Raw genomic sequence first — 13,643 nt, forward strand, 5'->3', positions numbered from 1 at the left:
GTATTTAATCTGATTGAGGAAACCCTGGTGGCATAGTGGGTAAGAGCTACGGCTGCTAATCAAAACGTCAGCGGTTTGAACCCACCAGGCGCACCTTGGAAACTCTGTGGAGGCAGTTCTACCCTGTCCTATATGGCCGCCAAAAGTTGGAATTGACTTGACAGCAATGGGTTTGGTTTTACGGGGTTGATCTGATTAATGGAACATCATCAAAAGAACACATTTTATGTCTCTTTCCTCATATTGACATAAGGGATATTTTCGGACAAAGTGACTCAGAGTAGTAATCCATTCATAAAATAACCATTGCATGGCTTCTCTTTTTATTGGTATATAAACGTAATTACTGTCTGCTTCCTTCAAAGACATCCCTAGATGTTATGCTGTATGATTTATTGCATCTTAATTTAGAGCTATACTGCTTTGTTTCTCCTTTAAATATGGATGACTAATTTTTTTCAACGTGCCAGTATTCCTGGGAGAAAGTGAGATTGCTTTTATCAAGCTTTCATCCTAAGTGTCCTGATTCAAGGAGGCTTCTTTCTACATGTGATATAGAGAATTTCGATGCTGGATATTTCTGGGATCAACACTGTCCAATGGAACTTGAGGCAGTGAAATTCTTCACTGTTCATTCTGATAGCCACTAGCTACATGTGGCTATTGAGAACTTGAAACGTGCTCAATTAATTTTAATTAATTTAAATAGCCACACATGGCTAGTAGCCATCGTTTTGTATAGCACAGCTTTAAATGATAACTGTAGGAGTGTAGATATTTCTACTCAATATCACCGTTTCCTTATTATTATAGTAATATCTTTGGGTTTCCAGTGGTGTTAAGAATTTGTGATTTTGAAGTCCATACTAGTTTTTTGGGTCATATGATAAAACATTTCATTAAAATGTTCAAAGTTGTCTTTACTTCCACTTATTAAAACTTATTTTATTACCTTCAGTTTGATGTATACAACAGTTAACTAAAGTGACTTTTCAAATTAGTGAAAATAACACATTGCCCATACTGTGTACTATGGCAATTTATGAAATTGGAGAGTTGACCAAACTATGTGTTTTGTAGTCTGAGAATAAACAATTTTTGAGAGTCCTGAATGGGGAAGACATTTGTAATCCTAGAAAAGTTCTAACTAGAGTCGGGAATGTTACCTTTTTAATTGTTACTATTCCAAAACAGTGGATTTTACGAATATGAGAAAAGCTTTTTTTCTGCTCTGTTCATCCAGGAGAACTTGAATTGCTCATGTAGAGGCTTCTTATAATCCTCAAAATGAAAATAACTCCTTTTTATCCTGATAGTTTAAGTAGTATATGCTTACTGTAGAAGTCATACAGTACAGAAAATATAAAGAAGAAAATAAAGCAGCTTAAACTCTTGCCACCTTGAGACGTAACCAACATTAACATGTTGCAAGACCACCCTTTTGTTGTATACCCTTTGTCAGAAGTGATAAGGTAGTAGAGGTTGAAATCTGAGTGCCAGTTCAGTTGTATCAAGCTATGACTAATATCTGTTAATATCTAACTTCACAGGTGACCAGAAATGCAGTTGTACTTGCTGCATTGCTAGGGGCAGCTATCTGGGTTTAGAGATGTGTTGGTTTATCCCAGGGGATCTTTCCTTTGCAAAGGGAGAGACATACCATGTAGGAAATATCCTGAAGCTAAGAGAAAGAATGATGGGACTAGCCTAAAGTCTGATGGATACTATGGAAATGAGCCAATACCATCCTGCCAGGCCTTCAAAGAGCAGAATTTGGGGAAGCAGAATTCATCTTGCCTTTCAAAACTTTTTGCTTAAATTTACTCACTATAATACCTTCCACAAACAAAGTTCTTGATCTCTTATTAAATGAGATGTGTTTCACAATTTGGAATTCTATTCAGAAAATGGTTAAAAGTAAGTGGCTATGATGGTAACAAGTTAAATAGTCTCCTTGCATTTAATGAGTATTGTATCCAAAGATAAAAAGACCTTTAAAGAGTTTTCATGTTTGTCTGCTTTATTTGCATCATGATCATGCTCATTTTAGATCATCCCTTTTTTGTTTGTGTCCAATCCCATCATGAGTTTTCTTCTAGACCAGTGAAGCCTTCCCCTCCATACCTGGGGCTGTTACTTGTAGCAACTGGGAATTTGAATAGCTACTTGCAACAGGGATAAAAATGTCTTCCAGGGAACTAGCTACTAAGCTCCTACCAGTGACCCAATGTTCGTAGTTACTCAGTGTCTTGCGTTTCTCAAAAAAATTTGTGTCATGGTAGGATTTTTATGAAATGAAAAATCACTGTTTGTCTCTTAGAAAGCAGTTTGTTTCTCTTAACTAAAATTTTTGTACTTCTTATGGTTGTATGGAAACCCTGGTGGTATGGTGGTTAAGTGCTATGGCTTTAACTAAGAGTTCAGCAGTTTGGATCCACCAAGCACTTCTTGGAAACTCTGTGGGGCAGTTCTACTCTGTCCTATGGGATCGCTATGAGTCAGGGTCAACTTGACAGCAACGTGTTTGGGTTTTTTTATAAAGGTATAATATGGAGTGCTGGTGGCGCAGTGTTTAAGAGCCATGGCTGCTAACCAAAAGGTGGCCAAATCCACCAGCCACTCCTTGGAAACCCTATGGGGCAGTTCTATTTGGTCTTACAGGGTTGCTATGAGTTGGAATCAATGATAGATTTGGTTCTTTTGGTTTACAGTAGCCATGTCAGTTTTCCAAACCAAGCTGCTACTGGGTATTACTAGAAATTGTTTTCACTTTGATAGGTTAAAAAAAAGGAATTTCCTTTTATTAACTTTGTGCGTAATAAATATATGTAAAGATTTTATGTTTATTGGCTATTGGTTTTATAGTCTTTTCATATTGCTTGTCACTTATTCTCCTTTTGCCATTGTGTTCTTTCTCTTACTGACTGATGAGATCTTTATAGATAAAAGACATTAATCCTTTCTTAGGTTGGAAATATTTTTTCAAAGAGATTTTACTTTTTTTCCTGAATTGTTAGTGGTAGTTTTTACTCTCCCTTAAGAGTTTTAAGTAAGGATTTTTAAATATTTATGTAGTAAAAAAATATTTATATAGCCAAATCTTTTATGCTTCTTTTAGCATTATGCCTAAAGTCTTCCCCTTTAAAGAGATTATAAAATAGTGACTCATGTATTTTTTAAATCTGTTTATAGTTTGAATTTTAAAGTTTAAATCTATGATCTGTTCAGATTTTTTTTTTAAGTGTAGCATGTTAGGTAGCGTTCTGACTTTATTTTTTCCCACAAATTATTAGTAAACTAGTAATGTGAATCTATTTTAGGAACTTCTATTTTGTTCTATTGCTGATTTTGTCTCTTACACCTGAATCTTTACTACCCTTTTCCTTATTACAGCAATGTTGTAACTGTGGCCCTTATCTATTTCCATTATAATTTTTTTAAGTTTTTTTTTTTTAATTTCGTTATTATTCCAGCTCAACTGTACCATGATTTTTCAAATAAAATCTGAATACAAATTTCTTTGGTATTTTCATGGAATATTATTAAATTTAAATATTAGCTGGAGGAGAATGTATATCTTCCTCTTAACCAGAAATATTATTTGCATCAACTCCGAAAGTGGAAGGACTCACTTAAAATGTTATAAACTTAGGTGAGGTTTATTACCACAATAACTGGAGATGTGCTGTTTAGTAGATTATCATAGACCATCCTCATCCTAGCAAAGAATCTTTGAAATATTGCAGTCAAGGGCTGCTGGAATCTGTGCATGGTGTGTCTGTGTGTTTGTATTACACAAACCTGCTTATTTGTGGCATTACTTGCTAGAAGCGTATAGCCCTTTGACACTTACTTTAACCATGCTTTACATAATTTCCATGTAGGGAATTTTACTAAATTAATGATCATGCCTTGGACTCTGTAACCAGTGCACTAGTTTTTAAACTGCTCCCCAAGGAGCTAGAGTGTGGGCTACATTGAGGCTCAGGCTGAGGAGGCTCCAGGCTCTTCCTTTTCTCACCTGAGCTCTTGTGGCTCTCTGTAACAGATTTCATGTGAAGAAGAGGTTCCTAAGTTCAGAGACTGCATGGTTTAAGCATCAGATTGGCAATTCCAATGTGGTCCTATGTTGAATGTGAACTGTGACCCTTCTCACTCATTTACTTTGTTGTTAGTTTCATCAAGTTGACTTCCACTCATAGTGATTTATGTATAACAACAAAACATTGCCTGCTTCATCACCATCCTTCATCACCTTCATGATCATTGGTGTATTTAAGTCATTTTTGTGTCTATTGTGTTACCTCTGTCATTGAGGATTTTCCTTGTTTTTGCTGTATACTTTACCAGACATAATGACTTTTTCTAGCAGTTGCTCTTTCCTGGTTATGTTTAAAAGTAAGGGAGTGAAGTCTTGCCATCCTTGCTTTTAAGGAGCATTCTGGGTCTGTTTCTTCTAAGGTTGATTTTTTCTTTCTTCTGACAGTACGTGGTATATTCAATATTCTTTGCTAACATCACAATTCTAATGTATCCATTTTTCTTCTGTCTTACTTTTCCATTGTCCAGCTTTCACATGCATGTGAGGTGACTGGAAAGATAATTGCTTGAGCCTGGCACACCTTAGTCATTAAAGTGATATCTTTGCTTTTTAAAAATTTAAAGTGGTCTTTTGTAGCAGATTTGTCCAATACAATATACATTTGTTGTTTGATTTTTTTGACTGCTACTTCCATCGGTATTGATTGGTGATCCAAGTAGAATTAAATCCTTGACAACATCGGTTTTTTCTCCAGTTATCATAATGTTGTCTATTGGTCCAGCCATGAGGCTTTTTTTTTCTCTTCCTGTTCAATTATAATCCATATTGAAGGCTGCAGTCTTTGACCCTCATCAGTAAGTGCTTCAGATCATCTTATTTTTGCCAAGTAAGATTGTGTCATCTGCATATTGCAGGTTGTTCATGAGACTTCCTCTAGTCCTGAGACTGCATTTTTCTTCATATAATCCAGCTTCTCAGATTATTTGTTCTGCGTAAATATTGACTAAGTAAGGTGAAAGAATACAACCATGCTTTACACCTTTTTCAGCTTTGAAGTACATGGTATCCTCTTGTTCAGTCAAATAACTGCCTCTTGATTCATGTACAATTTCTACATCAGCACAAGTAAGTGTTCTGGAAATCCCATTCTTTGTAATGTTATCTATAATTTGTTATGATCCACACAACCTTCATGTAGTTGATAAAACACAGGTAAACATCTTTCTGGTATTCTCTGCTTTTGGCCAAGATCCATCTGATATCTAAATTGCTTTATCGTCACTCTCCTTCTGAATCTGGCGAGAACTTCTAGCAGTTCTCTCGTTTCAGGTTCTCACATGTGAAAGGAGGTAACTGCGAAGCAAGTTAGATGGCTGGGAGAAACTACTGAGGCCTAACTATCTGCTTTGTTTGCAACCATTAAGTAATAAAGTATAGTCTGGTTTGTGTGAACTACTTACTTGCCTGCTGTATGGCCTGCTTGTTCGCACCTGGGGGCTGGTGATCTCTGGGTCAAGCTCACCAGCAATTTCTGATGTGATCACTTGCTAGTAACTTCTGAGCAGGATACAGTATGCCTCTCTTGGAGAAAAGGAAAGGCTTCTTAACAAAATTCCAATGCTGGTATTGGAATTATAGCACCCTGGTGGATCTTCCATAGTAGCGAGAGAGTTCCTAGATATCAGCCACAGACTGGAACATTCTTTAAGAGCAGAGACTATCTTCTTTTCCTTTGTCTTTCTAGCTCCCTAGCACATACGTCTCTGGCTGCCCAACAAATCTCTTAGGTGCAGTCTCTACACACCAAGTGCAGGAACAATTTCCAGCTTTTTCCAGTGCTGTTGTTATCCATCTGTTGGGTCAGAGTAACATTGTCTTGTGTAAGCAGTGCTTGTTCTCTTCAGAAAACAAAAACTTAGATGGAGTTTAGTCAGCAGTTCACAGAACTATAACTCTTTGTGTAGACATGTTTTTCAAGTATAAAACCAGGCTCTTAATATTTAAGTAGCATTTTATTCTAGGTTTTAGGACCCTGGATTCTATGTCTTACCTAACACTTGCTATCTTTTGTTCAGAGAGTCTTTTCTTGGCAAGACAGGAGGCAGGCTGGTGCAGGGACAACAGGAGGGAATTTACTCAGGGATTCACTGTAATTGCTTTATTTTTTCAGAGCAAACCCAAAAGTTGAAACTGCTTCATAATTTGAGAGTCCTTAAAGGAAGAACGTAGCTGGAGCCCATTCCTTCCATCTCCTGATTCTCTGTGTGCTCCTAGGTTCCATGTCTACTCAGTTCTTTGCTATTAGTTTTCCTGCTACACTTTTTAAATATTTTCTTTCAGTCTTTTATCCATATTCATATATGACTCTCTTCATGCTTATAATCATAATTGTGAGAATGTACATGTCTTTTCTTCCAAATCTTTATTTTGAAAACATTCAAACCTATAGAAAAGATGAAAGAATAATACAGTGAACACCTTTATACCCTTTACCTAGGTTCATCGATTTTCACCATTTTATCACATTTGCGTCTGTGTGTTTGTGTATGTAAACGTATTTCCAAAGCACTTATAAGAAAGTTACAAACATCATAGCACTTCATTTCTTCCTAAAATTCAGGATATTTTCTTATATAACTGAAATATCATTTCACACCTAAGAAAATTAGCATTAATTGAATGATATCATGTAATAATGAGTCCATGTTTAAATTTCTCAATTCATTCCCATGCCTTTTTAACTTTTTTTTAATACAAAAGTTTTTAATCAGTGATCCACTCAAGATTTATTGAATTATGCTTCCTTAGTTTATTTTTAATCTGGATAAGTCACCATGTCTTTTTCCATTTTTTATAGCATTGACTTTTATGAAGAATCTAGCCATGTCTTGTGGAAATTACTAGAATCTGGTTTCATCTGATTGTTTTCTTATGTTTAGAATCAAGTTAGGCATTTTTGGAAAAATATCTCATTGGTCACATCTACCATGGTCTCCACCAGACTGAGTCCAGTACAACCTGATGGTGTGCAGCTACCACAACTGACTGCTCTGATAGGGATCACAATAGAGGGTCCCAGACAGAGCTGAAAAAAAAATGTAGAACAAAATTCCAGTTCAAAAAGAAAGACCAGAGTTGCTGGCCTGACAGGGACTGGAGAAACCCTGAGAGTATGGCCCCCAGACACCCTTTCAGCTCAGTAATGAGGCTACTTCTGAGGTTCACTCTTCACCCAAAGTTTGAACAGGCCCATGGAACATAACAAGACTAAAGGGGTGCACCAGCCCTGGGGTGGTGACTGGAAGGTAGGAGGGAACAGGAAAGCTGGTAATAGGAAACCCAGGGTTGAGAAGGGAGAGTGTTGACATGTCGTAGGGTTGTTAACCAGTGTCGTACAATAATGTGTGTACTAACTGTTTGATGAGAAACTAGTTCTGTAAACCTTCATCTAAAGTTCAATAATAAAAAAAAAGTAACTTAAAAAAAAAGACCTCATTGGTATTGCTGTATGCTTTATAAGTGCCTAGATATTTCCATTGTAACGTTCCTCATTTTGGTTTCTAAAGTGCCATTTCCTTTTAAAGTGAACTGTGGATCCTGTAAAATGAACTACCAAAACCAAAACAAATCCATTGTCATCAAGTCAGTTCTGACTCATAGCCCCTCTCCAGGACAGAGCGTAGCTGCTCCTTAGGGTTTCCAAGGAGTGGCTGGTAGATTCAAACTGCCAGCCTTTTGGTTAGCAACCATAGCTTTTAACCACTGAGCTATAGCTCCTCTAAAATGAGGCACGTCTCCTGGGAGAAATGGTTAATTTCAGGCCTGGGGCAGAGAAAATATAAGATGAGCCTGGAACACATTGTGCACTTAAAGCAAAGAAGGGCTAAAACACTAATAATACAAGGTCAAAGAAACCAGCTTGAAGGGACTTTCACTGGTCTTATTTTGGAAAATTTGAACATCAAAATATGATGTTCCAATGAAAGTATTAGATTACAACTTGTTACTTTTTTAAAAATTTCATGAATTCATAATTACATTCAAAAATAAAACAACTAAAAACAGATATAATAATTTTATTATAGTAAATTGTTATCAGTGATAACTGATTTAAATAAACCTCCTCCATGGATGCCAAAAGCACTGGGTGAAAGGTATGGGAAACAGGATACCCATATGTTCCCAAAGTATCACCATAGCTTATTTATTAAGTTCAAAAAACATTATGCCTGATGTTCATAATGTTTAATGACTGCTTACATCAACCTTCACTAAAATTGTATTTCTTAATCTTGTTCAGTCCCAGTCACTGTGAGGTTGGAGGGGCCTGCTAGACAATCAAGTGTTGGATGTGCAAGACCAAAAGCACGCCTCTAAATTTTGGGGGTGACAGATAATCTTCTAAGAATGTAATGAAATCTATGGACGCACTTCCAGGAAATCTGCTCAAGCAATTGTTTTTCTCCTGACATTCAAATGCCCCTACTCCTATCTACAGACTTTCTAGGGCTTCTCCCATCATTGTCTAGAAAAAATATAGACTTTCAAGTACATTATCCTAACAGCTTGGGATATGCAGAATTAGCCTTTTTGCATGTTCTGTGGCCGCACCCAAGGGTGCATACCTTACAGATTATTATTTTGGAATTCACCCCATCCTCCTGTATTTTCTACCATGCCTTAAGGGAGTACAGCCTGAAGCTTCAGAACATGGGATGCACTGACTTCAAATCCAGGTTTATTTCCCTACTTAAGTGTGACCTTGCTATCCTCTGTATCAGTTTCTTTATAAAAAGGGAATTGTAATAGCACCCACTTCACATGGTGGTAATGGGCATGAAGTTTTATTCTAAATCTGAAGTGCCTGGTCACTACAGGAATGTGTTATATTGTTGTTGTATTTTTATTATTAATTTTACCTTAGTGCAGATCTCCTTCATGTCTTCTGCAAACCCTCTTAACTGGTCTCTAAGCCTCTCGCTTTCCTCTTCCCAAATCAAAATCCAAAGTACTGTCAGAATGATCTTTCTCTATTCTTTTGGGGCTAAAAACCCTCATAGTTTCCATTGGCTTACAAGATAAAATGCATGAGAACTATACAGAGTGGCTCTCTGTCCCCTGGACTCTCCAGAGGATTTTATGCCTTTGTCTCAGCCAGCATTGCTCTCTTGGCTCTTGGTAAACATTCCTGAACCACTAAACAAGAGGGGAACAGCAATCTGTGCCCTGTTAGGATGCTAGTTCACAGAATCATTGCAGACGGTGGGCATCAGAGGTGAAAAGAAGCCGTTCTATTGTTTATAGAGAGTCCTTTAGTCTCTTCTGGTCCAGTAAGTCTGGACTTTTAATGAATATGAGTTCTATTCTGCATTTTTCTCTGAATCTGTCAGAGATGGATAGATTGACCACGGTATGAACAGTTGGTAGCTGTAGCTGGGCACCATCTAGTTCTTTTGATCTCATGGTAGATGAGGCCATGGCTTGTGTAGCATATTAGCCCAGTAGACTACTTTCTCCTGAGACTTTGGTTTCGTCCAATAGTTTTATCTTAGATGGCTACTCAAAAGCTTTTTCTTTGTTGTTGTTGTGCCTTCAGTGAAAGTTTATGGCTCAAATTAAAAAAGCAATTCATACACAAAGTGTTTTGTACTTGGTTGCAATCCGTCGTTGCAATCCCTGCAGTGTGTCAGCACTCTCCCCTTTCCCTGGGTTCCCCCTGCATATTTGTTCCTCATATATGTGATTGTTTGTTCTATAGCCCTGTCTAATCTTGGGCTGAAAGGTAGACTTTTGGAGTGGCTTTGGTTCTGAGTTAGTAGGATGTCCAGGGAACACAGTCTCGGGGGTTCCTCCAGTCTCTGTCAGACCAGTAAGCCTGGTCTTTTTGGGTGAGTTTGAATTTTGTTATACATTTTCTCCCACTTTGTCCAGGACTGTCTGTTGTGATCCTTGTCAGAGTGGTACATGGTGGTAGCTGGACACCATCTAGTTCTTTAGGCCTCAGGCTGATGGAGGCTGTGGTTCACATGGTCCATTTGTCCTCTGGACTAATATTTTCCTTATGGTTTTGGTTTTCCTCATTCTCCTTTGTTTCAGATGGGATGGAAGCAATAGATGTATCTTAGATGGCCACTTGCAAGCTTTTAAGACTCCAGCCACTAATCACCATAGTAGAATATAGAACATTTTCTTTATGAACTATGTTATGCCAGTTGACTTAGATGTCCCCCAAAACCATGGTCCCCAGCCCTTAGCCCCAGTAAATGGATCACTTAAGGTATTTAGATGTGCCTAGGAAGCTTCTGTGAGTTTGCCTCGGTCAAGTTGTGCTGACTTCCCATATATTGTGTTTTTTTTTCCCCCTTCATCAAAGTTAACACTTGTCTACTATCTACTTATTGAAATCCCCTCACCACTTCTCCCCTCCCTTATAAGCAAGAAAGATTTTTTTTTTCTGTGTATAAATCTTTCCTTGAGTTTTCATAATAGTGGTCTCATATAGTATTTGGCCTTTGTGATTGACTTACTTTGCTCAGCATGTTGCTCTCCAGATTCATCTATATTGTAAGATGTTTCAGAGATTCATCACTGTTATTCGTAATTGTGCAGTAGTCCATTGTATGTATGCACCATAGTTTTGTTTATCCATTCATCTGTTGATGGGCCCTCAGATTGTTTCCATCTTTTTGCTATTGTAAATAATGCTGCAGTGAATATGGGTATGCATATGTATATTCATGTGATGGCTCTTATTTCGCTAGAATATATTCTTAGGAGTGGGATTGCTGGATTGAATGATAATTCTACTTCTGGTTTTTTAAGAAGTTGCCATATCATTGTCCATAGTAGTTGTACCATTTTATGTTCCCAACAGCAGTGCATGAGAGTTCCAGTCTCCCTCCGACCTCTCCAACATTTGTTATTTTTTTTTTAATTTGTGCCAGCAATGTTGGGTGATATGGTATCTCATTGTAGTTTTTTTTTTTTTAATTAATTTTTATTAAGCTTCGAGTGAACATTTACCATTCCAATCAGTCTGTCACATGTAGGTTTACATACATCTTACTCCTTTCTCCCACTTGCTCTCCCCCTATTGAGTTAGCCCTTTCAGTCTCTCGTTTCGTGCCAATTTTGCCATCTTCCCTCTCTCTCTATCTTCCCATCCCCCCTCCAGTCAAGAGTTGCCAACACACTCTCCAGTGTCCACCTAATTTAATTGGCTCACTGTTCATCAGCATCTCTCTCCCCCCCGCTGACCAGTCCTTTTCATGCCTGATGAGTTGTCTTCAGGGATGGTTCCTGTCCTGTGCCATCAGAAGTTCCGGGGACCATTGTCTCTGGGATTCCTCTAGTTGCATTCATATCATTAGGTATGGTCTTTTTATGAGAATTTGGGGTCTGTATCCCATTGGCCTCCTGCTCCCTCAGGAGTTGTCTGTTGTGCTCCCTAGCAGGGCAGACATCGATTGTGGCCGGGCACCAACTAGTTCTTCTGGTCTCAGGATAATGTAGGTCTCTGGTTCATGTGGCCCTTTCTGTCTCTTGGGTTCTTAGTTGTCGTGTGGCCTTGGTGTTCTTCCTCTGCCTTTGCTCCAGGTGGATTGAGACCAATTGATGTATCTTAGATGGCCGCTTGTTGGCATTTAGGACCCCAGGCACCACAATTCAAAGTGGGATGCAGAATGTTTTCATAATAGAATTATTTTGCCCGTTGACTTAGAAGTCTCCTCAAACCATGTTCCCCAGATCCCAGCCCCTTCTCCGCTGACCTTTGAAGCTTTCATTTTATCCCGGAAACCTCTTTGCTTTTAGTCCAGTCCAATTAGGCTGACCTTCCTTGTATTGTGTGTTGTCTTTCCCTTCACCCAAAGCAGTTCTTATCTACTGATTGATCAATAAAAAAACCTCTCCCTCCCTCTCTCCGTCCCCCCTTTGTAAGCACAAAAGTATGTGTTCTTCTCTGTTTTTTCTATTTCTCAAGATCTTATAATAGTGGTCTTATACAATATTTGTCCTTTTGCCTCTGACTCATTTCGCTCAGCATAATGTCTTCCAGATTCCTCCATGTTATGAAATGTTTCAGAGATTCGTCACTGTTCTTTATCGATGAGTATTATTCCATTGTGTGAATATACCACAATTTATTTACCCATTCATCCGTTGATGGACATCTTGGTTGCTTCCAGCTTTTTGCTATTGTAAACAGAGCTGCAGTAAACATGGGTGTGCAAATGTCTGTTTGTGTGAAGGCTCTTGTATCTCTAGGGTATATTCCGAGGAGTGGGATTTCTGGGTTGTATGGTAGTTCTATTTCTAACTGTTTAAGATAACGCCAGATGGATTTCCAAAGTGGTTGTACCATTTTACAATCCCGCCAGCAGTGTATGAGAGTTCCAATCTCTCCGCAGCCTCTCCAACATTTATTTTGTGTTTTTTGGATTAATGCCATCATTGTAGTTTTGATTTGCATTTCTATAATGGCTAATGATCATGAGCAGTTCCTCACATGTCTGTTAGCTGCCTGAATGTCTTCTTTGGTGAAGTATCTGTTCATATCCTTTGCCAGCTTTTTCGTTGGACTGTATTTTATAGATTTTAGAGATTAGACCCTTGTTGGATATGTCATAGCCAAATTTTTTCCCCAGTCTGTAGGTTCACATCTACTCTTTTGATGAAGCCTTTTAATGAGTGTAAGTGTTTAATTTTTAGGCCCTCCCAGTTATCGAGTTTATCTTCTGATATTTGGGCATTGTTAGTTATGTTTCGTGTGGTATTTATGCCATGTACTAGGGCTCCTAGGGTTGTTCCTGTCTTTTCTTCCATGATCTTTATCATTTTAGGTTTTACATCTAGGTCTTTGATCCATTTTAAGTTAGCTATTATGTAAGGAGTGAGGTATGGGGCTTGTTTCATTTTTTTTTACAAATGGACATCCAGTTTTGCCAGCACTGGTTGTTAAAAAGACTGTCTTTTCCTATTTTAACAGATTCGGCCCCTTTGTCAAATATTCACTGACCATAGATGGACAGATTTACATCAGGGTTCTCAATTCTGTTCCTTTGTTCTACATGACCGTCATTGTACAAGTAGCAGACTGTTTTGATTACGAGGGCTCCATAGTAGATTCTGAGATCAGGTAATATGAGGCCTCCTAATTTGTTCTTTTTTCTTCAATAGTCTGGGGCCTCTTTCCTTTCCATATTTTGATAGTTAAGTTTGTATGTGAACTTGGCTGGGCCATGATTCTCAGTGGCTTGGCAGTCATATGATGTTGTAGTCGCCCATGAAGAGATTTGATATAATGTTATCGCCTCCATGATGGGATCTGCTGTGAGTAGCTAGTCAATTGAAAGGGAGTTTCCTTGGGTGTGTGACCTTCATCAAATATAAGTGGACCTCCTGGCAAGGCTTGGAGGCTACTGCTCATTCTGGGTCCTGCAGTTGGCTCCTGTTTGTCTTACCTCCAATTCTTGGGACTTGAGCTAGCAGCTTACCTGCCAGTTGGCTGCTGATCTTGGAATTTGCCAGTCTTTGAAGGCTATGAGCAAGAGCCCTGCTCTCTGACCTGTCAATCTTGCATTTTCCAGCCCCCATGACTACA

The 13,643-nt window shown here is 38.3% G+C and overlaps 1 pseudogene; it reads left to right on the forward strand.

Moving 5' to 3' along the window:
* Window positions 1-2,181, forward strand: part of LOC135229032 (CTP synthase 2-like) — a 148,992-nt pseudogene extending 146,811 nt beyond the window's left edge.
* Window positions 2,182-13,643: the final 11,462 nt, after the last annotated feature.

The sequence above is a fragment of the Loxodonta africana genome, chromosome Y, assembly GCF_030014295.1.
Source record: "Loxodonta africana isolate mLoxAfr1 chromosome Y, mLoxAfr1.hap2, whole genome shotgun sequence".
NCBI lineage: Eukaryota > Metazoa > Chordata > Mammalia > Proboscidea > Elephantidae > Loxodonta > Loxodonta africana.